The following is a 26,608-nucleotide window of genomic DNA, read 5'->3' on the forward strand; positions in this document are numbered from 1 at the left end:
AGCTCCGAAAGTACAGCAATCCAGTATAATCCGCCACGTACACACGCAGTATTTTCATGGAGTGGGGGAAGGGGAAGGTAAGTTTGATGCTTCGCTGAGGTCTGACATCACTGCGGCAATGCCGCAGGAATGCCCGCCATTGTTGTAGATCAAGAAAGATACAGTACTTATGTTAATACACTTGAGGAAATTATAGAAGAGAATAAAATTCAATGCAGAAGTTAAGAAATAGCAACATCGAAAAAAATTTAAAAGTAAGAAAAGCGGAGAAGTGTTCACTTTGATTACTATCACACAACTGACACTTCGCCTGCGGTCCACCCTACACACGTCACTTTTCATCTCCAGACAGACAAGCAGGCAGATTTGAAGGAAATGTATTCAACTGTCAGCTCAATTTCCTGGCTTCAACAGTCCTCGGGGAACACCACGCACGGGGCGATAAACCGGCCCAGTCCTGAACTGCTAAGGCCGATCAGAAGAGAGAACTAATCGTGCATGGAGTATGTTGCGTCTATAGTAATTAAATGATCAGTTAATTAATGCGGCATTTATTCTGTTGACAAGTTTCAGTACCAAAGGCATGTTCGAAAAAGGAAATGAATTTTAATTAAATACGTGACGTGACGGACAAAGACTATCTAGACGAATGCTGGCCACTGCCTCAGCAGAAGTGAGTGCCTATTCTATCAGTATGAGGGCATCAGCATGCTGTCGTTAAAAACTGGCTTACCAAATCGGATTTCACTACTCTAACTCCCAAAATTCATTACGATGATGCCTGGGCACTAATTCTATACAATGGACAAAAATATCGTGACAGAATTTCTTCTCCTGTGAAGAATCGAACCAACAATTACTCAGCATTGTTAGATCAAGGTATAAAATGTTAGACCGCGAGGGACAAAAAATGGTTGTACCGTATGTTATTTTAACATAAAATTTCGATCTTAAAACTTAGAATTATGGTTGGGATCGAAATAAATGTAGGCCTAAATAAATCCGGCTGATTATGTGTACTGGCTTTGCATATCTATCTCTTTATCCTTCTTTTTCATAGTACATTTCGCATTTGTTGATATTACTAAAACCTTTGATACAGTTAACTGACAAAAAATTAATGTGTATTACAAACAAGCCTATGGGTAAGAAATGGAAGAAACGTAAATAAAACTGGCTGATAATATATATATATTGTCTTTGCAAATATCCCTCTCTATCTCTCTCTTTCTTAACAACACATTTCGCATTTGTTGATATTACTAAAATCTTTGATACAATTAGACTAATAGACAAAAATTAATGTATATTCCGAGGTATGGTTAAGATTGAAAGAAATGTAAATAAAACTGGCTAATAATGTATAATGTACTGTCTTTGGAAATATACCTCTCTATCTCTCTTTCTTTCTTAGTAACACATTTCGGATTTGTTGATACTGTATTACTAAAACCTTTGATACAGTTAACAGACAAAAATTAATGTATATCCTAAATTATGGTTAAGACTGAAAGAAATGTAAATAAAACTAGCTAATGATGTATGTTGTCTTGTTAATACCTATCTCTTTTTTTCTTAGTATATTTCAGCCTTTGATAAGTTACAGTTAACAGACAAAAATTAATGTATATTCCAAATTATGGTTAAAATTGAAAGAAATGTAAATTAAAACTGGTTAATAATATGTATTGTCTTCGCTAATATGTGTCCATCTTTCTCCCTTTCTTAACAACACATTTGGCATTTATTGATATTACTAAAACCTTTGATACAGTTAACAGACAAAAATTAATGTACGCCTATATTCCAAATTATGGTTAAGATTGAAAGAAATGTAAATAAAACTGGCTAATAATGTGTGTTGTCTTTGCTGATATCTATCTCTCTCTCTTTCTTAACAACACATTTCACATTTGTTGATATTACTAAAACCTTTGATATAGTTAACAGGCAAAAATTAATGTACGCCTATATTCCAAATTATGGTTAAGATTGAAAGAAACGTAAATAAAACTGGCTAATAATGTGTATTGTCTTCGCTAATATGTCTCTCTCTCTTTCTTAACAACACATTTCGCATTTGTTGATCTTACTAAGACCTTTGATATAGTTAACAGACAAAAATTAATGTACGCCTATATTCCAAATTATGGTTAAGATTGAAAGAAATGTAAATAAAACTGGCTAATAATGTGTACTGTCTTGCTAATATCCCTCTCTTTCTTTCTTTCTTTCTTTCTTTCTTTCTTTCTTTCTTTCTTTCTTAACAACATATTTCGCAATTGTTGATATTACCACAGGCTAGTACTACAGTCACGAAGCTTGAGTTGTTGAGGGTACTAGGAAAAATAGACTGTGCCGGTACTATTTCGCATTGTCTGTGATGAGGCGATAGTAGTGATCCTTGTGGTTAGCAACTATGTATGGATACATATTCCCTACGTATTAAGCTTCGTGACTGTATATACTAGACTGTCGTATTACTAAACCTTTCATACAGTTAACAGACAAAAAATTAATGTACCGGTAGGCCTATATTCCAAGTTAGGCCTATAGTTAAGATTGAAAGAAAATAATGTAAATAAAACTGGCTAATAATATGTATTGTCTTTGCTAGTATCTTTGCTATCTCTAGTTCTCTTTCTTAACAACACATTTTGCATTTGTTGATATTACTAGAAACTTTGATACAGTTAACAGACTACCAGTAAAATTAAAGTAGCTATATTTCAGAAACAAACGGTGTTTCCAATCACCTCCTCACTGCAATAGGCCTATATGTAGGCTTACGATATTTTATATTTCCACAAGAATTAAGAATTCCCACAGTGAATGGAAACAAATCAAGCAGGGAGTAAGATAAGGATGCGACAATTCGTGGCGCGACAACCCATACAGTGCCAAAGCCAATCAGCCAACTAGGTCTTTGTGTAATTATGGATATAGGAGAAAAAAACAACTGAAAGGTACGTGAAAGTGCTGCCTTGTAAATGAATTTGTGGTTCTGCGGAAGTGTCTATGTGAGCTCCAAGTTTGTTGCCCACTTGACTCACTGCGTTTCATTAGAGGAACTTAAGAAAATATTGAAGGGAAAATGACGAAAGTAAACGTAATCTGACAGTAACCACATAGGCTAAAGGCTCATTCACAATGAAAATTAAACATAACGTAAGCGTTAACTTAAGAATATAAACGTTACGGTAAAATCAAGATCATTCACGATGGGAACATAAACATAACCGCAAACATACTTGGTAACCATGGAAACATAACAACGACGCCATTTCCTCATATTCTGTCGTATACTTCAGCGCTCCACGATTGTGTTCTGTCTGCAAATCACGTAAGCATAAGCATGAAAGTTTGGAGTTTGCAAACTTTCATGTTAACGTCTTACGGTAATGTTTATGTCATTGCTTATGTGAATCATTGTGAATGATCCCATTTAGTAGCCTGGGCGCAAACTTCTGTGTTTATGTTACGGTTATGTTTAATTTTCATTGTGAATGGGTCTTAACTTTCAGAACCGCAATGCACAGGTTTATGTAAAATAGCTATTTACAACAATGAAAGTATCCTAAAACGGGACGATCGCACTGCGCCGCTAGTCGTTCATTAATGTTAGTGCTAGTGCTTGTTAATTTAGTGCTTTTAATCTGGATGACGACTGTCTCCATGCAGCGACCTGTGCTACGCTTATCTCAATAATCAAACGCAAAACCCCTGCCGACTCGCTCTGCGATGTATAAGTTAATTAATTCTCACAGAGTTCCCATATTTCATCCCTCCCCCCAATCCCCGCTGCTACCGGTCCAGCCAGCCTCCTCTCCATCAAATTATTTTCCGCGTTAATACACTTACGTAGGAGGGGGGGATACGCGCACGCTGGTTGGTTGTGAATCGAATTAAGTTCTCGTTTAGAATGGCGACAATGATTGAGAGGGCTGAGTCTTGTCTGGAAGCTGTTAGCCCAACTTTTTGCCCGCCGAACCCCTAAAACCCTGCCAAAACGGCGAGATTACAAACCCTGTGGTGATAGCAGCAACCAGAGATCCAGCTTTAAGGAGTCTGCGAATATTAGACTAATATTAGCGAACTAAAGAAGTAGCATAGTTTCGTCCCGTCCCATGTGATACATTGGTTAGCAAGCTGAAGTTCACTAGTTAAAATCCAAGGATAGTAGTAGTAGTAGCAGTAGCAGTTAGCAACAGTAGCACCAGCAGTAGTAGCAGCCTAGTAGTAACCTAGCAATAATAGTTTAGTAGGAGCAGTAGTAGCAGCCTAGTAGTAACCTAGCAATAATAGTTTAGTAGCAGCAGTAGTAGCAGTCTAGTAGTAACCTAGCAATAATAGTATTAGCAGCAGAAGTAGAAGTAGCAGCAGTAGTAGCAGCCTAGTAGTAACCTAGCAATAACAGTATTAGCAGCAGGAGTAGAAGCAGCAGCAGTAGTAGTAGTAGCTGCTGCAGTAGTAGTAGTAGTAGTAGTAGTAGTAGTAGCAGTAGCAGCAGCAGCAGTAGTAGCAGCAGTAGTAGTAGTAGCCTAGTAGTAACCTAGCAATAATAGTATTAGCAGCAGTAGTAGTAGTTTCAGCAGCAGTAGCAGCAGCAGTAGTAGTATTAGTAGTAGTAGCTGCAGTAGTAGTAGTATTAGTAGTAGTAGCTGCAGTAGTAGTAGTATTAGTAGTAGTAGCTGCAGTAGTAGTAGTAGCCTAGTAGTAACCTAGCAATAATAGTATTAGCAGCAGTAGTAGTAGTTTCAGCAGCAGTAGCAGCAGCAGTAGTAGTAGTATTAGTAGTAGTAGCTGCAGTAGTAGTAGTAGTATTAGTAGTAGTAGCTGCAGTAGTAGTAGTAGCCTAGTAGTAACCTAGCAATAATAGTATTAGCAGCAGTAGTAGTAGTTTCAGCAGCAGTAGCAGCAGCAGTAGTAGTAGTATTAGTAGTAGTAGCTGCAGTAGTAGTAGTATTAGTAGTAGTAGCTGCAGTAGTAGTAGTATTAGTAGTAGTAGCTGCAGTAGTAGTAGTATTAGTAGTAGTAGCAGCAGTAGTAGTAGTATTAGTAGTAGTAGCTGCAGTAGTAGTAGTATTAGTAGTAGTAGCTGCAGTAGTAGTAGTAGCCTAGTAGTAACCTAGCAATAATAGTATTAGCAGCAGTAGTAGTAGTTTCAGCAGCAGTAGCAGCAGCAGTAGTAGTAGTAGTATTAGTAGTAGTAGCTGCAGTAGTAGTAGTATTAGTAGTAGTAGCTGCAGTAGTAGTAGTAGTAGTAGCTGCAGTAGTAGTAGTATTAGTAGTAGTAGCAGCAGTAGTAGTAGTAGTATTAGTAGTAGTAGCTGCAGTAGTAGTAGTATTAGTAGTAGTAGCTGCAGTAGTAGTAGTAGCCTAGTAGTAACCTAGCAATAATAGTATTAGCAGCAGTAGTAGTAGTTTCAGCAGCAGTAGCAGCAGCAGTAGTAGTAGTATTAGTAGTAGTAGCTGCAGTAGTAGTAGTAGTATTAGTAGTAGTAGCTGCAGTAGTAGTAGTAGCTGCAGTAGTAGTAGTAGCTGCAGTAGTAGTAGTAATAGTAGCAGCAGCAGCAGTAGTAGCATCAGCAGCAGTAGTAGTAGTAGCAGCAGTCGTAGTAACAGCAGCAGTAGTAGTAGTAGTTATAGTAGCAGCAGCAGCAGTAGTAGTAGTAGCTGCAGTAGTAGTAGTAGCAGCAGCAGTAGTAGTAGTAGTAGCAGCAGTAGTAGCAGCAGTAGTAGTAGTATTAGTAGTAGTAGCTACAGTAGTAGTAGTATTAGTAGTAGTAGCTGCAGTAGTAGTAGTAGTATTAGTAGCAGTAGCTGCTGTAGTAGTAGTATTAGTAGTAGTAGCTGCAGTAGTAGTAGTAGTAGCTGCAGTAGTAGTAGTAGTAGCTGCAGTAGTAGTAGTAATAGTAGTAGCAGCAGCAGCAGCAGTAGTAGCAGCAGCAGCAGTAGTAGTAGTAGTAGTAGTAGTAGTAGCAGTCGTAGTAACAGCAGCAGCAGTAGTAGTAGTAGCAACAGCAGCAGTAGTAAGAGTGATAGTAGTGGTAGCAATAATATTAGTCGTAGCAATGCTAGTATTGGTAGCCATTGTAGTAGTGGTGATAATAGTAGGCCTAAATTATAAATTGTTCATTTAATAACGCTCGCAACTGCCAAGGTTATATCAGCGTCGCCGGTGAGCAGAAATTTTCTCGCGCAGAAATTTTTACATGCCAGTAAATCTACTGACATGAGCCTGTCGCATTTAAGCACACTTACTGTAAATGCCATCGACCTAGGCCTGGATCGAACCCGCAAACTCGAGTACAGAAGGCCAGCACTCTACCGACTGAGTCACCCAGATCGACTAGCAGTAGCAGTAGTAGTAGTAGTAGTAGTAGTAGTAGTAGTAGTAGTAGTAGAACTGCATTCAACTTCGTGTGGTTGGAAGATTTAAATTCTGCCATGTTAAAAATCGCTCATTAATCTGCACAGCTTCACCAAATAAATAACTTAACATTAATTAATAATTTCGTTTTATATCTTGATTACACAACTTTTAACATTGTATCACTTAGGAAAACGTATTAGAGCCTTTCACGTATTAAATTTTATGTTACCTTGTCAACATGTTTCGGCCTGCTATTGGCCATCTTCAGAACTGGTTGTTGCTGGTCTTGGCGCCTTTTGTTTTGTTCCCTGTGGGGGTGTGTTTGTGTAGTGCAATGTGGAGTCAAAGAGTGTGTGTGTTCTGCAATTGGGGAACATCCAAATGAAATTCTCAACACACAACTCAATTTCAGGACACACACACTCTTTGACTCCACATTACACTACACAAACACACCCCCACAGGAAACAAAACAAAAGGCGCCAAGATCAGCAACAGCCAGTTCTGAAGATGGCCAATAGCAGGCCGAAACATGTTAACAAGGTAATATAAAATTTAACACGTGAAAGACTCTAATACGTTTTCCTAACTGAATAATTTCGGTTTTGAAAAGAAAGTGTAAACTATAAATTATTTTTGTAACGTAGGATACCTTGTTTACATTTTTATATTATCTTAATTTTACTTCTACCTCTTCAAGAACACTACCGATTAGAAGTGAACTAATTATAAATTAACGAACACTTACTATCACTTAGGAATTTAGTTATAACAACTTTCAGGTGTTAAAATGAAAGCTAAGTGGTAAATTAACGTAGTTCTGAAGATGACTAATACGAAGTCAAAAGTAGTCACAGATAATTTACGACTTAGTTTTTATTTCAAAACATGAAAGTTGTTGTTATAAGTAAATTATTAAATTATATTAATTTTAATATTTGTAAAACATGTGAATAAATTATTAGACTCTATTATTATTATTATTATTATTATTATTATTATTATTATCACTGCTACTATTTTGGTGAAACGAAAATTGCATTGGCATTCGATTTGTTGCCATGGAAATACGCCATATGCAATAAAATCAACAATGTGAATAAGTCCATTCCTATACACAAGCAGAGTCCACATGTGTGTATAGATAGGCCTAAGCTACTTGCAAGAGTTGATTGTAATCCACGAGGGAGGTTGCAATATATTTTTAAAATGTTGCTCAGCTGTGTTTTAATATGACGGGAAACAAATGTGCACAATACGCACGTAGGTACCTATAGAAAGTTAATACAAATTTCGCGTTACTCACATACAGATGAATAAATAACAATAACAATATTATATTATATTATATTATATTATATTATATTATATTATATTATATTATATTATATTATATTATATTGTATTGCATTGTATTATATTATATATAATATAATATATTATATTATATTATATTATATTATATTATATTATATTATATTATATTATATTATATTATATTATATTATATTATATTATATTATATTATATTACATGCACTATCACCTTTACTTTTTAATTTCGCTCTAGAATATGCAATTAGGAAAGTTCAGGATAACAGACAGGGTTTGGAATTGAACGGGTTACATCAGTTTCTTGTATATGCGGATGACGTCAATATGTTAGGAGAAAGTCCACAAACAATTAAGGAAAACACGGAAATTTTACTTGAAGCAAGTAAAGCGATAGGTTTGGAAGTAAATCCCGAAAAGACAAAGTATATGATTATGTCTCGTGACCAGAAAATTGTACGAAATGGAAATATAAAAATTGGAGATATATCCTTCGAAGAGGTGGAAAAATTCAAATATCTTGGAGCAACAGTAACAAATATAAATGACACTCGGGAGGAAATTAAACGCAGAATAAATATGGGAAATGCCTGTTATTATTCCGTTGAGAAGCTTTTGTCATCTAGTCTGCTGTCAAAAAATCTTAAAGTTAAGGTAGGGTGCCCATTTATCGTCCCCCATTTAGTTTTGTCTTACCATTCATATACCATTAAAGTTGAAAACTTGAAACTAATCTAGTTAAGAACTTTCAACATTTAACTACAAGACACTGAATTCTAAATTCATAAATTTGGAATCAAATTAATATAAAACATGAAAAATGAAATTATGCAATTTTTTACATTTCAATGAAGCGGTCTAAATATCGTCCCCTATACTCTTTAACATATTGAATGACAATTATTTCAACAGTACAATGAAATAAAAACATAGAACACCAAGAATCTTTATTAATGACTAATAATTATAGAAAGTATGTAAGAGAGCATTCAGAAAATTATTTAAATTACATTTTGTAAATTAAAAACTCCTTCATGTGATATTTTCTTAAGGTTCTTAGCACTTCCAAAAAAAAAAAATTACAGTTTAACTTTTTAACCTAACATTAAATAGTTCATTACGTCCAATAGAACTAAAACCTTTCAATTTTGTGTTTCACTCATTCAGACACGTCACAAATAAATTTGTTGTGTTCACAAGATGAGCACATTTCGTGGGACCAATGCCAGCATTCCGTGCATTTGATCCCTTTCTGTCCTTGTTTATGATATGAAAATTTTTCCCACATAACGGGAATACTACATCTTCATCATTATTGTCTTCATCATCACTTCCACTGTCCCTAGAAGACTCGCAGACAATTTTTATTTTTTGTTTGTTTCGGTGCACTTTTTTGGTTGAAACTGAGGCTGCAGGTTGTGAAGCGATAGTGGTACAGACGTCGACGTTAAGATTTCTTCTCGTCTGCTTTTGCTTTTGGTTTTCAGACTCATTAACTTTTCTTTTCTTTTCTGCTGCTGTGTGAACACTGTTCTTATGGGGTGTACTCGTTACTAGAACTGCTGTACCACGCCTATTGGAAAACGATGGCTCTATCTCTGGAACTTTCCGAATATCTTCTGGACTGATCACAGAATTCGAAGTTTCAGGTTCAGTTTCCTGATGTTCTGTCACTTGGATAGGTTGATGTCGATTAGATACCAATTTGAAGCCCATCTTTTTCTCCCTAACAGGTTTTACGGCTTCTATCATTTCCTCCTTGCTCCATAGTTTCAGTTTTCCCATCTGAAGGCAACTATAAATATAAATGACAACAGCCTTACTGAAATTACATGATATGGAAATAGCATTCCGAAATCCATCCCGGGGACGAAATTTAGACACGTCCTGGGGGACGAAATTTGGGCATGTGCACCACAAAAGTATGGCGTCATCTCGTTCTGAGCACGCTGCAATGTCCGGTTCATTTAATATATATCCATATACTATACATTTTGCTCTATATATAGAAGCAAAAGATGTTATAAAATACGTAACTTAGCCTGTGAAATACTGCTGAGAATATATAAGAAGAATAGTTTTTCACCTTCCAGATATTTAAAACTTAAATAACAACGAAACAGACAATAACACTCGCTCCAACTGAAATCACGATTGCTACTGTATAAGGAGGGATAGTCTCTACTAACCATCACCAGGGTGCGACACATTATGGGCGAAATATTGTGGGGGACGAATTTAGGCAAGGGGACGAATATTGGGCACTACACCTTATATTACCGGTTGTTCTGTATGGTTGTGAAACTTGGACTCTTACTTTGAGAGAGGAACAGAGATTAAGGGTGTTTGAGAATAAAGTTATTAGGAAAATACTTGGGGCTAAGAGGGATGAAGTTACAGGAGAATGGAGAAAGTTACACAACGCAGAACTTAACGCATTGTATTCTTCACCTGACATAGGCTAATTAGGAACATTAAATCCAGACATATGAGATGGACAGGGCATGTAGCACGTATGGACGAATCCAGAAATGCATATAGAGTGTTAATTGGGAGGCCGGAGGGAAAAAGACCTTTGGGGAGGCCGAGACGTAGATGGGAGGATAATATTAAAATGGATTTGAGGGAGATGGGGTATGATGATAGAGAGTGGATTAATCTTGCACAGGATAGGGACCAATGCCGGGCTTATGTGAGGACGCAATGAACCTTCGGGTTCCTTAAAAGCTATTTGTAAGTAAGTAGGTAAGTAAGGCCTATATTACATTACATTACATTACATCATATATTATATCATATCGATAAAGGGGCTTATCCCACAAAAGAAAAGTTTTATGTGATACATTTTTCTAAATATATCAAAGATTATTTTAAAGGCAGAATTAAAAAAAATAGTTACGGGAAATTGCAATCAAACTTCTAGTGTCATTTAAGACCTGTGTACCAAATATTAAAAAAAAAATCGTCACAATTGCTGATAAGACTCAAAAAGACGCATTAAAGTTTATGTAATGTGCGTTTCAAAGAATACTTTAGAAAAAAAAATTGAAAAAAGTCGTTTTTTGCCAAATTTAAGCACCTTTCCCTCTAATCTAACATGAAATATACCTCTACACATAACAAAACATCATGACGATAGATTTTATATCTTCAAACAGATGTAAATTTATTGTTTATTTAAGCTATATGTCGACACTATCGGATATTGTTTTGTATCTGGGACTTGCAACGTGTATTCAAGTTGCGCTGGTAACAAATAGGCCTGAATTATTCACGTGCACTTAAATGTGCCACAAGATTAAAGAAGAAAAAACAATTTGAGAGCCTTCTGCAAGTCTTGGCACAACTCAGTGTAACGAGTGAGTCCATTGGGCACATCTCTCCCTCATTCACTGCGCACGCGCTTTGGGGTCTCGTAGACGTCCCTGATCTGGTTAGTGTGGTCACAAGAGATTCGGGAGCCAACAAGTTAAATGTAAGAGGAGGACTTGGGCACCGTCTACAGGGAATTGCGAACAATTGCTCCGTTACGCACGGCAACACGCGTGCCTGCACCCCTAATCAATTTCAGACGTAGCTCTGTCCTGTCTCATCTGTACCACAACCCCCTTTGGTGGAAAGCTTTTCAAATCACGAAGACGATGACGTCATGTCACAATAATGCCAATGAAAAACCTGAAGGAACTATCCATTGCACAACCATCTTCAACGTTACTGGCATATTTTCGCCGCTTCGTTCCTACCTTTGTGAAGAATCAATCTAGACGTTTAAAAGTAGAGGGACTCCCTAATAATGTCGTTAGCATGGTGTAAAGCAGTCGCTTTGGCAACACACGGCAAATAACCTCCAAGAAAAGGAATACATATCCAGTCTGTACGCAATGGAAATGAGATACAGTAGGGCATCGATTATCCGAAACAATTTGGGACGGGGAATGTTCGAATAACTGATTTTTAGGATAACCGATCATTTACGGAAACAAATTGTGCCGGTGTCATAGGAGCAGTATGAAACAAAGAAACACTGATATTAAACACAAAACTGTACATATATTATAGGCCTATACTAGCCGTACCCGTGCGCTCCGCTGCACCTGTTAGAAATAAATATAAAGTAATTACATAATTAAAATAGGACGTTTGATCCAGGGAACATTCGTGTTTGATAGAAGGATAAATCGTTTAATATGTTACTTAATTTAAATTGTATTCAAATAATTAAAATGCGATCATTTTGATCCAGAGAGCACTCATTTGGTGCAATGACAATTCCTTTAACATGTTTCTTATTTGTTATTGCATGCAACCCTAGTTTAATGAATGTACAAAATAGCCTATTAAGTTTTCTGTGCATAAGAAGATATTTTAATCTTACCTGTCCTCGATTCACTCAGAAGTTACTGTAATAACATTATAGCATTATGTCCATCCAGAGAAACTACACTTTACAATGGTGAAATAATAATAAATTATACAAATCGGTTAATTTAGCTTCCGATATTACTTCATACAACCACAGAAACATTCTATGTAGGTTATGTTTAATATCTTTCGATTGTTGTTGTCCAAGGCCCCTTATAGACGAAGTCATTTTTTCATATTTCATTGCACCACCTTAGATGGCGTTATTTTAATTTTAAAACTCATTTATACCATTAAATATCAGTCCTATCAAAATTTTGCAAAGAGTAAAATGTATCGGAAATCATTTTTAAAGAAACTTTTGTTACGTAACATTTTTTACAAAATTAAAAATAAGCGAGATATTTCGACTTATTTAATTCAGGCCCCCTTATAACCCCCCTTTCAAATAAAGTATTTTGAATGCAATATAGCCTAAAATCTAAGTTACAACGAACTTAATTTATATTCTAATTTTCATATAAATCGGTTCAGCCATTATCGCGTGAAAAGGTAACAAACATCCAGACAGACAGACAGACAGACATACAAACAAAAATTTCAAAAAAGCAATTTTCGGTTTCAGGGTGGTTAATTATATATGTTAGAACCAATTATTTTTGGAAAATCGAAAATTACCAGAAACATTTCGGCTACAGATTTAATATTAGTATAGATGTTGTATCACACGTCTTACAAATAACACAGAGAGCTGACTAGCCTAGTTGGACAAGTTCAAAATAGTCATTAAAGTACCTATAATTTAGTAAAAGAAGTCCAATTTTTTTTGCTTCAGAGCTGAGACTCCCCCCCCCCGCCCCGTTAATCTCGCAAATAGCGCTAGCGAAACTTCTACATGGTGCGCGAGCAAATTTGAATTTGCCGACTGGAACGCTTTCGGTTAACCGATGTTTCGGTTGATCAGTATTCGGATAATCGATGCTCTACTGTAGATTGAGATGGCTGGAACATGTTGGACGTATGGAGAACCTTAGGAAGGCTAAGATGGTTACCACACAAAAAAATAGAGGGAACAAGATTGAGAGGAAGACCACGATCGCGTTGGATGGATCGTGTGGAATGTGATTTTGGCGAGGTTTGGGATCCGGAATTGGATGAAGGAGGCTAAGGATCGTGAAGGATGGAAGAGGATCATTAATGAAGGCAAGGCTCTCTTGGGCTGTAGTACTAATTAAGAAGAAGAAGCTAGTCGGCGATGTATGAAATGAAGGGAGAAAAGAACAGGCCACATCTCATTATCTCCTGGCCTAGTTGCATCATAAGTGGTGCCTTCTTGGTATCACTTGTGAGGTTCAGACCTGTCCTCGGACAGTTCACTAAACAACAATCACCTTCATTCACTTATGCTAGTTAACCATCGCAGCTGATAAAACATCGTAAAATAAATCAATTGAAAAACATGGCTCATTTCAAGCATTCCAGACAGTCTGTCCAAACCATGTTCTACTGCCAAGTTGCACAACACGACATTAAGGGCCGGTTTCACCAACACATGTTAAAAATTACTTAACTGTAAGTTAAGTAACGAATGATTAGAACTTACAATTTGTTACAAATTTTACTTTTCACGAAAGGCTGTTAAAGATTTGTTAGTTATCGCGTAGTTACGTAAGAATTTGTGTGAATCTAGAAGGCAGTGATTATCTTTCCAGTTTCTGAAATCTGAACGTTGCCTATTTCACGCTTGGCGTTGGTGTTTTGTTTTTCTCTTCCGGTTTCATCGACGGAAATTCAAAATACGTCTGCTTTCTTTGTGTGGAAGTTCAGTTTTAAAAGTTTGCAGTATGATGGAGATTGAAAAGTGTAATAAACGTGTTCGTGGCAGCAATTTCACGGAAAACGAAAAGCAAATTCTTGTAGATATAATACACAAACATAGAAACGTAGTAGAAAAAAAACCGATGGCGTCACCGTTAAGGACAAGGAGAAAGTTTGGCTGCAGATATGCAGATATCGTGGTCTCAATGATGCCATAGCAGAAGAGACCCTATGAACTATTCTGCATACTGTTGCTTTTGATACTTCGGCAGTGTCTCCCACAATTAATTGAAAGGATCCTATCGCATAAAATCGCAAAGCAATCAGAAATTGTTGCATAGGAGAGAGTGTAAAGTTCCTCTTTGTTAAATGATCTAAGCTATGTTCAATTTCATGGAGCACTTTTTCTACAACAGTTTTTGATAATCTGTATCTTTCCAGAAACTTTTCATTTGACATACTTTCAAAATCATTCTTTCTAGTAATCACCAGTGGCGTAGCGTCAATGTAAGCTAAAAAGCTTAGCTTCCCCAGTTAATAATAATTTCATAATAAACCTGCAGTTTATGGAGAAAATTATTTATTAATTTTAATAGAATTTATATTTACGCGTTAAATATTATGATGCGGCAGCTCAGGATTATTTGTGATGCAGCAGTAAACAAGAAGCCTGCACACACCAGCTTCCAAGCAGACCGGTTTCTTCTGTGTAATCCACCCTGCAGATTTTCCATCCCTTTTAAACTACCCTAGTCGCAAGGCTCGAAAAGAAGCTAGCTTTAACATTTAAAATAAGTAGTTTCCGAGTTACCCCTATTCGTCCGTTGTGTTCAGTTGAAGTGTTAGTGTGCATTGTGGCTGATATAATAAATAATGAGCGAAATAACAGTTCCTGACACTAATTTACTTGAGTTTTTTTAGGACAATTGTATTATCAAGACTGACTGACGAACAAAAGTGTGATTTAAAAAAAAAAGACCGACTCTCTTGCTGTCAATGAAGGACACAACCAAAAGACAGACGCATACTTAAGTAATTATACTAATACTGTGATTTCTCTAAGTATGACAGGGAGTGAGCTAATGTTATACGTATACGTGTCTATTTGTTAAGAGATATGTGTAAACCGTGAAATCATATTTTACTACGTACTGTATCATTTGAGGTCATGCCTTATTGGTGTTACTTACGATGTTCCAACCAATCTTCGACTGCTGACTTGAAATTGACTACTATTTATTTTAAGACTGTATTTTTGTAATACGTTTTCTCATATTGCATGAAAGACAACTTGAGTTAGCTTCCCCTGCTCAAAATTTCATGCTACGCCACTGGTAATCACTCTCTCACCTTCAGCTTCTACAGCATTAAGATAATCCAGATATAGCAGATGTGCATTCAGACGATTGGCCGCCATTTTCAACTTAAACGTTAAGCAGTTTAACAGCTCATGAATGGACTGTTAAGTTTTGAAGGAAATTTAACATATGTTAGGCCTAACGAAGCTTGATGAAAAGTTTCAAATGTTAAATTGTCTGTAAACCACTTTAACATATGTTAAACAGTTAACATTTGTTGGTGAAACTAGCCCTAAGTTTTTCTCACAGCTCTACCAGGTTCTCTTCTGTGAAAAGCCTTTAGTTAACTGATCCACGATTAGACCCACTATCTGTTTGTTATCTTATATCCCTTATCTTAGGAACAAATCATTCCTCGCAATAATGTGAGCAGCTTCACCAGTGCGGTAAACAATACGGAGATGAATCTGAAAGCAACAAATTAAAACCCAGGGGCAAGTGCGTCCGTCGTCCCGGCGTGCCTGCTAATCCACTTTGCAGTGCGACAAGTCTTTTAGCGCAGAACAAACTGCGAGGATGATCGATGTTCGATTGTCTATTATCTCGTTTGATGTCAAATGAAAGTTTGGGCTCGCCACGTGCGGCAGCTCTCCCTGGCGCGCATCATGTTCTACCTGTCACCAGAGCACCATGCCACGTGACGCAGCTCCAAAATTGTGATTGTCTCTATTGTTCACCCGCCTCCTCTTCTGTGACGCATAGGCGTGAGTGATCGTGGCCAATTCCGCTGTTTTTTTATGTTCACCATAGTTCACAAACTTAATGTATTTTCCTCCATGTATATGAGCTATTCCATCTCAAATCGACCGATATTAGTTAGGCCTACAGAGAAAATTGACCTTACAATTTCTAAATAAAATAAAACTTTTTTGTACGTAGAGAACTGTGATACAATGCTTTGTGCAAAGTTTGAGGCATCAGAACTTCATAGTGTTTAAATTGAAAATATTAAAATTTATCGTATCTTCATAAAATTTGCAACTTTCAACTGTTGTGGCTCCGAAATCCTTTCACCCAAAGATCAAAATCATGGTTTATTTTGATGCTGAGAAATTAAAGTTTTTATTGACATGTAAACAATTTTTCTTACTTTTTATGGAAATGGAGAAATTTAGATTTTTCTTCATTAAGACGCCTTTGGCCACGAAAAAAATATTTTTAAAATATATGGTTAGATTCCGCATTGGTTTGATGAAACATGTAATGTTAAGTGTCGTAGTAAGCAAGTTATTAAAAATGTTGTTCCAATGAAAGTACAAATAAACACATATTTCTTACTGGTGCACCGTTGATAAGAAAGTATTGAAAATATCAAATAAAGAAAATAAATAGTACGCGCGTGAAGTAACCAGCTGACTGTGAGACGGGAGCTAGCCGAGACAAGCAAGGCCAGGAGACAAACATGTGCTGTTTCGTCTAGTAGCGCATAGCTAGACTAGCTTTGTCACAAGTTTTCATAAACACAGGAGTAAAATGACGCCTAACGCTCGCTTATCTTCAGCTCTCGGCCAGAGCGTGCGGTACTGCGCCGTTCAAGTCTAGGCGTGTGAAAATAATTTATTTAATAACCTCGAAACTTATTGCCGTACCACTAACCAAACAATGCCGAATCCCTCTTAATAATGCAAGGTTTTTTCTCAATATTTTTTTACATTTTTACAAATTAGCAAAAAGCCTAAAAGTAAGTAAAATCAGATTATCTGTCTCTCTGTATACAATAAAAATAAGGATTACTTCTTAACATAACCTACCAAATGTCCGCTTCAAAATGAGCTCTCGTTCAATGTTCTGCAGTAAATGTTTCCAGAGTTCTGAGCGCTGAAAGAGGCTTGTTTTTATAAAATACGCTAAATTTACGCTCAATAATACGAAAACCGTTTGACTTTCGATAGTATATTTTTGAAAATGCGCTCTCCTCAGGACCTTGTATAAATAGGGGAAAAATTAGAGTATAAAATAATGCGAGGTTTTTTACTGATCGATTTCATATGGAATAGCCCATATGTAAAGTCTAGTTCAAGTCTATTCTGAATTCCAGATAAGAAAAATCGATTATTTAGGTAAACAAATATTTGATGTGAAATGTGTTATGCCTGTTGCTCACGGTCAAATTTTTCATTAAATTTATTGTTCAAGAAAGTTAATTCAATTGAATTGTATCAAATTCCTGTTGCTTACGGTCAAATTTTAGTAAAGCCGAGTTTGGTTAAACGTTGAACACAATTTTTCCCAAATAGAGCATGTCCTATTTTCGTCAAATATTGGATGAAACCAACCAATCAGCGAAGAATGAGTGCTTCAGGGAATTCCTTGAGAAATATACTCAACATACAATCCCGGGTGAGTCAGCACTTAGGAAGATGTCTGCTCCATCCATCTAGCATGAGACAGTATAGAAGATAAGAGATGAAATTAAAGGTGTTCCAATATGGGTTTTCATCGATGAGACTAACCGACAAATAAGGTAGGCTTGTTGGTAATGTAGTTATTTGTTTGTTAAGTGAACAATATTCACATAACAAAATAGTACAATGAAAGATAAGGTACGTCTATGATATACTTAGTTTAGCTTGATTAAACTGTACTAATATTTAACGTAGACTATTTCGTTTATACGACTTCATTCCATTTTCGATCAATGAAGTGTAATGAAATTTTGAATTCAAACCAATCATAGTCATACATCGCGATAATTTTTTCAGCTCGATTTATCACTATCAATTTATCGCATGGTCGTTCTTTCGTTTAGTCAGTGTCGCCAAATGTTTCTCCGTAAAACGATGAGCATGAATCCATTGTACTAAATAAAGTACGAAATCCTACTTCCACATCTACATTTTCATCTTCTAATTCTATGTCCATCGTATCTAAAGAAAATGACACTCTTTCATAACAATTGTTCATTTAATTAAAGTAGCTATAAATCAGGTTATTTGTAATTATATTATAAAATGTTTAAATTAAATTATTATTTCAGCAGATAATGAAAATATATTTGTTATAATAACAAGAGAAATGGGCCAGTACATGTAATTAACATTGTTAAACTGTATTTCGCTTTTCTCAATTGCAATTACTGAATAACATCACAGTCTAGTATATACAGTCACGAAGCTTGAGTTGTGAGGGTGCTAGGAACAATAGACTGTGCCGGTACTATTTCGCATTGTCTGTAATGAGGCGATATTAGCGATCCTAATGGTTAGCAACTATCTATGGATGCATATTTACTACGTATTGAGTTTCGTGACTGTATATACTAGACTGTGATAACATCCAATTTCTTTATTGCAGTAATCGATATTCATCTATTTCCACTTCACAATGTCTGAATAGGTCCAGTATTTATAAGTGTACAATTATTAACATTTTATGAGTGAATTTGAGAGATATATTACTTACATTTTTGTTTTATTCACAAAGTAGTCCTAATAAATGTCACAAGAGGTCTGTGATTCCCCGATAAATCCACAAGTGAAGCGAGATAGTGTTTTTTTATAATTTAAATTCATATTTAATTCAATATTTTGATAAAAAAATAAGTACATAATATACAGTATTTATATAGTTCATATATTTTTAGTCCATATAAATCCGTTCTCTGCTTAGGTTCATATCATACTTTCATGGGTGCGTCTGAAGGAACGAAGAACAATACATTCACTGTCTCTTCTGTTTAGAATCATGCACACTTCTACTCCGAATTATCTGTTATCGCGCTTTCAGTTTCTTACAACTCTTCGAAACCAACATCAAGCACTTCTTTCTATCCCTCATCATAGAACGTCTTTATACTCAACTTCCTATACTGTAGAAATACCTCGTCTCTGAAATTAGTTACCTAATGACGTCAGGGACTGCCGGACTTTATCATAATTCAAAATTAAATTGGAAAATTTTGTCTTAGTCAATGTTTTTAGTTATTGCTAGAAGTATTTATTTGTTTTTTTTTATTTTTATTTTTTAGTCTAGATTAAAATTGCAAGTTTCTTGTTTATGTTAGTTAATTAGTTAGGATACAATTAATTATAGATAGATAGATTTATTCGTTCCATAATATTCTTACATTTACTTTATAGTATAGAATAAAGAACATGTCCAATTCTTACGTTTAAATATAAATGCAATAAATATAAAATGCAAATATGAAATTTGTACAGTATTAATACCTTAATAACAATAATATTTCATACAATGTAATACGTTTACCATTTAATACTATTAAAATATTTACACAGTACTGTGAAAAGTCAAGAATTCATCTACAGAATAGAAAGTGTGAGATATTAAGTAATTTTTTAGTTTTACCTTAAATAATGCAGGGTTTTGGCTATGATTCTTAATGTCTTCAGGAAGACTACTGAACATTTTTATCGCCATGTAACGTACTCCCCTTTGATAGCATGATAAATTTGATGATGGCGTATGAAAATCATTCTTTCTGCGGGTATTTATACTATGTATGGCTGAGTTAGTTGGAAAATTTTCTTTATTATATAAGAGGAAATTTATTATAGAGTATATGTATTGATTTGTTAAGGTTAGAATCTCTAATTTTTTTTAAATAATCTACATGATTCTCTAGCCTTTGCTCCAACTATTATTCTAATGGCTTTTGATTTTATTATTCGAGTTTAGAATAATTCCGTTATAGTAAAGTTCTTTGGCTTTTAAGATTACTTTGTGTAATATTTTAGAGTACTTTTTAAAGTGAGCTATTAATTTGGGGTCATTACTATTTCTACTTTGAATATAGAGAGACCTCTTATGATAACTTAATCACCCATTTAAAGTTTGTGTGACTGCTACCTGTGTATATTTTTGTGTGGCTTTACTTTGTTTATGCTCGACCATGCCGAAATGTAGTAATTATACACCTGGTAGCAGACCTTTAATGCATGTCATTAAAGTACACCTACTCATTAAAGGTCAGGTCTTTCAGACAATGACGACTCAGGTTACAACTGTTCAGCCAATGACAGGTCAGCTTTCTACCGTTATAAAACCGCAAGTATCGATTATTCTCGGATATGCAATCGAAAGAGAATTAGCGAAAAGTCACGGAGGCTGGAAATCCAACTGTCGCAGAAGGTTATGTTCTGTTACTATAATAATTAGCGTTAATTGTAAATAATATTCAAATAAATTCAATTTGTCATCTCGTTTTTCAATGTCTAATTTTATTTCAATGTTATCTCTGTAGGTTCTTATGGCCTAGCAAGGTCAATGTGGACATCTGTTCCTCGGAAAAAATCAATACTTTCGCGTCTGCGCACATCTCACAACATACGGGACATTGCTCAAAAATTAATAATATCAAGTTAGAAATATGGTCGAGGATAAAAAGTCGTATGAAACTCGCCTATAATGGTAATTAAGAAGCTCGTATGAAAATTATACTCACTTCTTAATTACCTTCATTATAGGCTCGTTGCATAATGTACTATTATAGTGTTTCTCTCTCTTTCTCTCTCTCTCTCTCTCTCTCTTTCTTGTGTAGCTTTATTTTGTATAGGCTATATTGTATTTTTTCTGTTTATTTGTATTATTGTATTTGTATTCCTGGTGTTGTGGAAGAGAAGGCCTGATGGCCTTAACTACAGCAGAATAAATAAATAAATAAATATATTTTCGGACAGTTGACTAAACAAACAATATTAGAAAAGTAAGTTCTCGAAGAACCTGAGATGGGGAGCGGGGGAATCTCCGCGTGTATATCCTGTTTCAAGGATCAAATCCCAAGTACAATACTAAGCTATGACAAGGTCAATGAGACAATGGAGGTGAGAAACCCGGATGATCCGTAAGGAGCGGGTACCCTCCCACTATGGCTACGTTTCATTGAGGACAGATCATTGATAAGTGGAAAGGGTTCGGGGAGGACCCAAAACAGGAAGTGAAGACGTCCTTGTGTAGGTGGGTGGCTCGGCGGCTTGTTTGTGTGGTCCGCGGCTGTTGACCGTGTTTCTTTTGTTGACAATCGCACTCCGCTACCTCATTAGTGCCTATTTTATTGGCAGGTACAAAAAACCGTCGGCTCCATCTTGCGGTCATTCACAGAAAGAGGTTGTAATGATGATTATAAGGAGGCATCTTAAAATGTTGCCTATATACCTTTTTACTACGGTAAAGTGGACGTAATGATGTATGTGTGGGTCCGGACAGACAGACGTATCAACTTGCCGCTATTTAAAAAGCGGAATAATGATACTTTTTCCCCAAATAATTTTATTTCAAAAAGGGACAGAAAAAAAGTTATATTTCATGTTACGATGAAATAAATTTTTTTGTCGCTCAGAAGAGAAAACGTAAAAGAAGCGGATGTATAAATGCAGCATTTATCACCGTCTGAAGATTCAGATTAATAAAAATTAATTAGTTACTTCGTGCTTTTATGCACTAACAGTAGAAACACTCAAGACAAACATTTTTGACTTTACACTGCTTTAAAGTTTTGTGGAGGAAATGACAACAGGTTGGCATACCCGCTGGAATATAAACATTAATCAGATCTATGGATTACCCAAAAAATTTAATTTATATAGATTTTCATGTATTGCCTATTGAAGAAATTTATAAATATAGTTTACTAACTTACTACCACAGAAATCAAATAAAACATAAATCTAATCGACATGAATATCGTACTCGAAGACAAAAGTCTACTTTCCCATTAATTGAGCCTAAATGTCATACAAGTGCAGCTCTTAAACATGGCGCTAGTTTAGGCTCAAGACTTTATAATACAATTACAAACCATTTTCCGAATTTTAAATATTTTAAAATTGAAGCTTTTAAAAAAGAAATTTGTAAAATTATCCATGATATATAATATTAACAAATGTATTGTTTTACCTTTTATTTCTGTCGACTATATTCATGTTTTTATTGAATATCACTGGCGTCTGTCCGATTGTCAATTTATATTAAATGTGTATTTTTCTCTCATTTTCTCTTTCTTCTTTATTCTTGCTCTTGTGTTGTATTATTTATTGGTTTGAAATAAGTTACTTACTGTATTTAGTAAACTGTCCTTGTAAATTTTATGTTATATTATTGACTAAGACCACACCGTACACGAGCCTCGCTCATACGGTAGTGGCTTGAAACATTTTTTGTTTTATAAATGTAATTTTTACTCACTAGCTAGCTAGTTAAATAAATAAATAAATCTACTGATAATGTCAGTTCCTACCGTCTTTATAATAAAACATAATTATCATGCATAAAAACTCACGCCTGACTTAATACGCCGATGTTTCTCGGAAGTACGATCCACATATTTTTATTGCCAAAAGGTGTAGGGGCCTTTGTATGTAGGCCTATATGTCATAGGCTTTTCATAAAGTCCGTTCATTCAGAATCCTCCTAGACACATCATAAAAAACTGGCTTTTATGAAACAGATTTAAAATACTTAGCTACAAATGGCTTTTAGAGAACCCGGAGATTCATTTCCGCCCTCACATAAGTCCGCCATCGGTCCCTATCCTGTGTATATGGATAAGAATGGAGCGTGTGAAATGCACAGACAGAATAAGAATCGAAACTTTGTTGGAAAGAGTGGGTGAAGAAAGAATGACGCTGAGACTGATCAGGAAGAGAAAAAGGAATTGGTTGGGTCACTGGCTGAGAAGAAACTGCCTACTGAAGAATGCAATGAAAGGAGTGGTGAACGGGAGAATAATTCGGGGCAGAAGAAGATATCAGATGATAGACTACATTAAGATATGAGCCGTTCAGAGCAAAAGTGGTGTAAGCCAAAATTGGAAATTGAGGTTTAAAGTAAAAATTCTGTAAAATATAGCGCAAAGTAGCAATTAATATGTCCTCCTTGCTATCCATTGACTACTAATAGTTTAAATAAATTGAATATTAATTGCTACTTTGCGCTGTATTTTACAGAATGTCTACTTTAACCCTCATTACTCACTTTTGACTTACACCACTTCTGCTTTGAACGGCTCATATATGGATCATATGCTGAGATGAAAAGAAAGGAAGAAAATAGGAAAGATTTGAGAATTATGGTTTTGCAGTGACAGATCCGCCCTTGGGCAGAACACTGTGAATTAATTAATTAATTAATTAGTGAGTGAGTGAGTGAGTGAGTGAGTGAGTGAGTGAGTGAGTGAGTGAGTGAGTGATCTCCTTAACTCCCATAGTCACTTCATGAAGAACCGTACCAGAAAGTGTAATGTCGTATTTCTTAACTACCTCCAGGATTTCAAACAGACGTTTCATATTTTGTAAATAATTAAATTACATTTTCTTCCTAACTATTTCATTCACCTCATGAGGAATCTCGGCAGAAAGTGTAATGTATTTTTTTCACCATATCATGCCGGTTCTTAATTATGTGCCTAGGATCTTCGTGAAGAGACGAGTTTCATAACAACCCTACGACATAATTATATACTCACTGTTTTTACTTAAGGAAAGGAATAGGAGAAATTTTACCAAGAATTTGAAACAAATGTGATTTTTTTGTTATTATATTTAATTGTTGTTACATCCCTTTAGATTCTAAATATAATTTAATTTTCTTTCTAGTGACCATTTAAACAATGTAAAGTATTCACAGGTATGCCAGATGAAGAAAACAATAGTTATCATTTAAATTTTGTTTTTCTCGAAAGTATTTTTTTATATATTTTTCTATACGAAAAACATTCCACGTGATGCAATTTTAAAGCAATTTGCTTCAAATTTTCAACGTAATTATACTCAGAAAATGCAACTAAAAATTTGTCATATCAATTTTTTTACTCTTTATATTTCGTAAGTTACTAACTGATAAGTATGAATAATTACAAAAAAAAAAAATACAATTAGTATTCTTAACATTCAAAAATTTTTATCTCTGAATTTAATAAAAACTGAACAAAATCATATGACAAAATTTTCTTTAAATATAGAACGAATAAAATGCATAGACCCTATTTTCAAAAAGTGAAATTCTTCTACCTTCATCGTGTGGAACCATTTATATAAAATATTTCAAATAACGTAAAAGAAATTATATCTCAAAAATGGTTACACTGATAAAAATGAAAATTGTACCACCACAGTCACGAAGCTTGAGTTGTGAGGGTGCTAGGAACAATAGACTGTGCCGGTACTGTTTCGCATTGTCTGTAATGAGGCGATATTAGCGATCCTAGTGGTTAGCAACTATCTATGGATGCATATTTACTACGTACTGAGCTTCGTGACTCTATATACTAGACTGTGGTACCACTAAATGTAAATTAGGAGAGGCACATCTAGTAAAAGTTCCAGCTCATTAAGGTCAAACCTGTAGAATTTAGAAATTTCATCTATGCGTTCCCTTAAATCTATAGCTCGTTTTCAGAGTTTGAAACAATCACTTGCTCATCAGTAAAGTTATAGGTTGTTACAACAATTACAACATTCCTCCCGCTTTGAGGGCAGCAACAGCATCCGAGATTGAAACCCGGGTCGCCGTAAAAACATACTTTTCATTCAGACCTAAAGAAAAAATTCCTACATTCTATTCCTAAAACTGCTGCAACAATTCTGTAACACTAACTTAAGTAACATATCGTGTAGTCAAATGCATAGCAGAAGTGTGTCTATTGAAGACAAACCGGTTTCATATTGTTCTGACCATAGGAACAGACCCGCGGACAGCTGTTGGATTCACTTGTTCCATGTTCTGCATGAGGACATCCGATAGCCGTGCGACACCTTCTGGAGCACAATGACAACACACTGCAACTTGTCAAGGGGGAGAATTCCCCACAGGGGTCATGCAAGAGTCGCGTGACCTTCCAATATTGCACTTCCACTTGATTGAGATATAATGAAGTAATGGCTACAGGACGTTCTGCAACATCGACACAGCAGACAAACGCGTGTGCATAGGGGGCAGGGAGGTACGACATCATGATTGAAAAGCGTAACCAACAGTCGCTTTATCCCTAGAGACAGACAAGAAGTTTTCATTTGACGGGAGACGAAATAGGCTCAAGAACCTTTCTGGAAAAAAAAAAAATAAAATAAAATAATAATAATAATAATAATAATAATAATAATAATAATAATAATAATAATAATAATAATAATGCTTTATTTTTTCTCGCGGGAGGCCTTCTCTTCCACTCAACCAGAGGATAAAAAGAAAATACATGATAATGTAATGTTAGTACAACAAAGTTAAATATATACCTAAGACAAGATCTAAACAGAAAAATATGCATAAGTCAGAGGATTATTGAACTTAAATACCTACTTAAACTAGATGACAAATTAAATTATACGATTACTTTATAAACTAGACTGAAGCTAAATGACAGCTGTGAGTAGTATAGGTTGAAAATAAATGCAAGTAAGCTGAAGAGCATGGTCATAGAAGAAAAATACAGAAGATAAATTTGCGTATTCTAAATAATAAAGTTGAGCAAGTGGACAACTTCAAATACTTGTGGTGTACTATAAGCAGTAACATGAGCTGCTGCCAAGAAGTCAAAAAGCAATGGCCAAGGAAGTTTTCAAAAGAAAATGGAGCATTTTCTGCGGACCTCTGGAAAAAGGACTAAGGGAGAAACTAGTAAACTGCTTTGTGTGGAGTGTGGCATTGTATAGGGCAGAAACATGGACATTACGATGAAGTGAAGAGAAGCGAATAGAAACATTTGAAATGCGGATATGGAGAAGAATGGAACATGTGAAGTGGACAGACAGAATAAGAAATTAAGATGTGTTGGAAAGAGTGGGTGAAGAAAGAATGATGCTGAAACTGATCAGGAAGAGGAAAAGGAATTGGTTGGGTCACTGGCTGAGAATAAACTGCCTACTGAAGGATGCACTGGAAGGAATGGTGAACGGGAGAAGAGTTCGGGGTAGAAGAAGATATCAGATGATAGACGACATTAAGATATGTGAATCATATGAAGAAATGAAGAGGAAGGCAGAAAATAGTAGAGATTGGAGAAAGCTGGGTTTGCAGTGAAAGACCTGCCCTTAGGCAGAACACCAAATGAATTAATTATAAACTAGTTACAGTTGTGAATTTTAATATATATCTTTGGACACAACGTAAATACAACGCTACGCGCGCCGGAGCGAATTTTTCTCCATTAACAACCAATGGTAACCTAAAACTATGTGTCTGAAAAGCGCCTTTTTAGTATATTGTATATATTTTAAATAAAAATACCGGTACCGTACTTAAGAATGCAAAAATTCCCCCCCCAATTTAAAAAATGCTCATACAAACATTTGTCTGGCAAGTTTGTTCCATATTAGTCTTAGAAGGAAAGAGAAGAACCGAAGTTTGTTTGGAAAAGTCCATATAGTGTAAAAGATGTGTTAGGTTGTTCAGGTTAGGAGAGAGCTTAC

This window comes from Periplaneta americana, chromosome 1 (assembly GCF_040183065.1).
Source record: "Periplaneta americana isolate PAMFEO1 chromosome 1, P.americana_PAMFEO1_priV1, whole genome shotgun sequence".
In the NCBI taxonomy this organism is placed as follows: domain Eukaryota; kingdom Metazoa; phylum Arthropoda; class Insecta; order Blattodea; family Blattidae; genus Periplaneta; species Periplaneta americana.